Source organism: Aplysia californica, unplaced genomic scaffold (genome assembly GCF_000002075.1).
Source record: "Aplysia californica isolate F4 #8 unplaced genomic scaffold, AplCal3.0 scaffold00623, whole genome shotgun sequence".
Classification (NCBI taxonomy): Eukaryota; Metazoa; Mollusca; class Gastropoda; order Aplysiida; family Aplysiidae; genus Aplysia; species Aplysia californica.
The window spans coordinates 285,851-289,120 of NW_004797893.1; the positions used below are offsets into that span (position 1 = coordinate 285,851).

Genomic DNA, 3,270 nt, shown 5'->3' on the forward strand with positions numbered 1-3,270 from the left:
GGGCAAATAAAACGAAATAATATCCAACACGGCGAATTGCTCAATGTAACCCTCTGTATGGCTTAAGTTGATTGTGCAATCTACACATGTATAATGTTTTATGCCATGTTTGCACAGAAGGGGGAGGAAATGGGGATGCAATTTGATGTCGATGTAAGCTATATCCCTCCGTGACTTAGCGTGACATTGGCCCGACACCACATCGATCGTCACAGTGTCTCCCTGTGGGGTGGCCAGACTTGTAACGGAAATAAATTAATGTCCGACTGAAAAATAGACACTGGGTGATTAAGAGTTGAAAAGTTCACAAATTCAAGCTGAACTCGTGCCTCTTAAGGGCTGGTGGGGCACCTAGAAATCGTGTTTGGGGGTCAAATTTTGTAAATTGGGTTTATTACATATTATAGTACCTGGACACTTCCTGAACAATATCCAGAAACGTATGTAAGCCTTGCTACACCCTAAAGCTGTGTTTTTGTGTCAGGTTTTTCGGTGAAAGCACATGTTGCCTATCCTTTTCTTACCTCTATCGGCTGTTTTCTCACAATTTTATTTGTTCACATATTATTCCATTTTTCTGCTCTGTTTCTTATTCAATTTTAATGTAACTTTCACAGGATACCAACAACACCTAGTTCTAAATTTTGGCTTGTTGAATTTTTGAATAATGGAGTAGGTTTTGATTTGTGGGCTTAGAAAGCATGAATTTTCCATTCTTTTCACTTGTTTTGCAACATCTCAATTGTAAATGTCATAAAATAAAAACTAAACATATATCAAAAATTCAACAAGCCAAATTTAAGAGCTACAAATGTACTGTTGGCATGCTAAATTATAAGTGAATCGGTTAATAAATAAGGAAATAAAATGGGATTGAAAAGGATATACAAAATCCAATATGACCGCCGTTTGCATAGCAACCGATTCACAATATACTTTTTGAACTATTGATTTAAAATCCCAAATAACACACGATTTCCCACAGCAAATATCTGCACTCTAGACCTTGTAATAGCCAAAATAGACCTCAGGTGCCCCACCAGTCCTTAAACGATGTCTAATCAACTTAAATGGCACTAAGATTTTTAGTGCTAGAAAAAGAAAGATAAAGAAGAGGAAAAATAGATTTTACTGGAAAAGAAAGGCGCAATACGTATTTATTTATGGGTAGTCTATACATATTAAACTTGTGAAATTTCGTCACTTTGGCCGCCTAAAACTTAGCAACCACTTAACTTTCGAATTTGACCAAATTAGTGGTGGTTCAGAATCATTTAAAGGGTGCACAGTTTTATTGAGGAGCCTGAAGTCACCTGTAGTTTAATTTTAAGTTTTGCATTAGTTTCGTTTAGATTTAACCTTGGGAAAGTCCGTCTTCAAAGACGCCATTGTTAACAAGTGAGGTTTCCTGTTCAACAGCCGTGCGCACTGCTTCCACACCTTTGAAATTCTGGAGTGTACAACCACGAAAGCGGAATAGAGAATCAATCTATTACATCGCTAGATATAGATCTATATCTAAACCTTCAAATGTTTTGCATCTCTCAAGATTTATTGCTCCATTCCTGTAGAGTGCCTGTAAATATAGTAGCATCTCTCAAGATTTATTGCTCCAGTCCTGTAGAGTGTCTGTAAATATAGTAGGCCAATGACTTTCAGTTGATGTTAATGCACCGATAATTCCTTTCAACGAAAGGGGGCCCTGCTAGTTTGATATATGAAAGAAAATCGATCCCATTGTTATTAATAAATTACATCTATTCGCAAACTTGATCCCCGTCTATAACAGGATTCGGTTATAATTATTACTGTTACTGGGACATCACGTCGGTCCCGGTAGGTTTCATCTGTTTGTTTGTTGTTGTTTTTTGCCGGAGCCAATACGATAAGCCTGCGGCAGATATGATAAGTTAATGAAAGCTGGCATTTAGCGAATAGTATAGGCTAATGAGTGAGCATGGTAGCGGTGTGAAATGTGATGTATGTAATGTGTAACAGATACAAATCTAAGCGTTCTTCGTTCTTCCCGGCCGCAGCTTTGAAATTGGTCGCAGCAAGCCAATGGTAAGCTGCCGTGGCGGATGGAAATAAATCGTAATACTGGCCTAGTTGTTACGGCTCGGGCAACCATCGAGTGTGGTGTTCTTGGCCCAGGCCACTAAATCCTAGTTCCTAGTTAGCTGGCGGTACCTAGGCAGTCTGCCCTTTATTATGGATGGCATTCTGACAACTTCCTGCACTTAGAATCTAATCTGATCGTCTTGTCTTCACCTTGCCATCAAATACAATGCAGGGCCTACCTAGGCGTGAGAGTGAGTCTGATGTTTATGCTGCTCTTTCTCACTTGAACTTTCACTTTAAGCAAACCTTTGCGCAAGTCAAACATCTGCTTTTAATCTATCATTTTCCTTTTCTTTGTCATCTGTCCCCAACAAATTCCTTCGGCAACGGGAGAGTGCGGTGGCAGCAGGTTTGCCTACAGAACTTCTCTTCCAGCCTGTCCCAGGTGATATGCAGACCCTCCCTCCTAAAATCAAAATACACAGAGCAACACTGAACGATGTTGATGGCTTTAAGTATCTTGGCAGTACACTACTTCAAATGTCCGCATCAATGCAGAAGTACCTTTACATATGAATAAAGCTAGTGCATCCTTTGGAAGACTAAGAACAAGGGTTTGGGACTGCTGTGGTATTGGCACAGAAACAAAGTTGAAAGTCTACAATGCTGTGGTCCTCCCAACCCTGTTTTATGGTGCTGAGCCATTTACGGTGTACTGAAGCCATGCTAAGCAGCTTAGTCATTTTTGGTGACGTTCAAATATAATCTTACACCTGGAAGGGGGGAGGGGTCTTTGGCTCCTGTAAGAAAAGTGTAAGAAATGGGGAGAGAGAGAGAGAGAGAGAGAGAGAGAGAGAGAGAGAGAGAGAGAGAGAGAGAGAGAGAGAGAGAGAGAGAAACCAAAAGTGAAGGCTTTTTGGACTTTACACACAAACACAGTTATCCCATGTACGTGAACGTCTACACCATTCTTTCATCCCGGCTTTGGCTCTTATTTAAAAAATCTTTAAAGACACATTTAATGACATCCTTTTTAAGTCAGTAGATTCATGTTCAGTACATTGTTATATAAATGTCTATGCATCCATTTATGTATTTTGTGAATTGCAGTGTATATATTATTTTATTCTCATTTCGTGACGATGTGTAATCGTGTGCGTGTGATAAGCAAGTAGATGTGTGTGTGTGTGTGTGTGTGTGTGTGTGTGT

At 39.6% G+C, this 3,270-nt stretch overlaps 1 protein-coding gene across 1 annotated transcript in view; it reads right to left on the reverse strand.

Moving 5' to 3' along the window:
* Positions 1–3,270, reverse strand: part of LOC106013031 — a 9,255-nt gene that overhangs the window by 4,278 nt on the left and 1,707 nt on the right. The window lies entirely within an intron of this gene.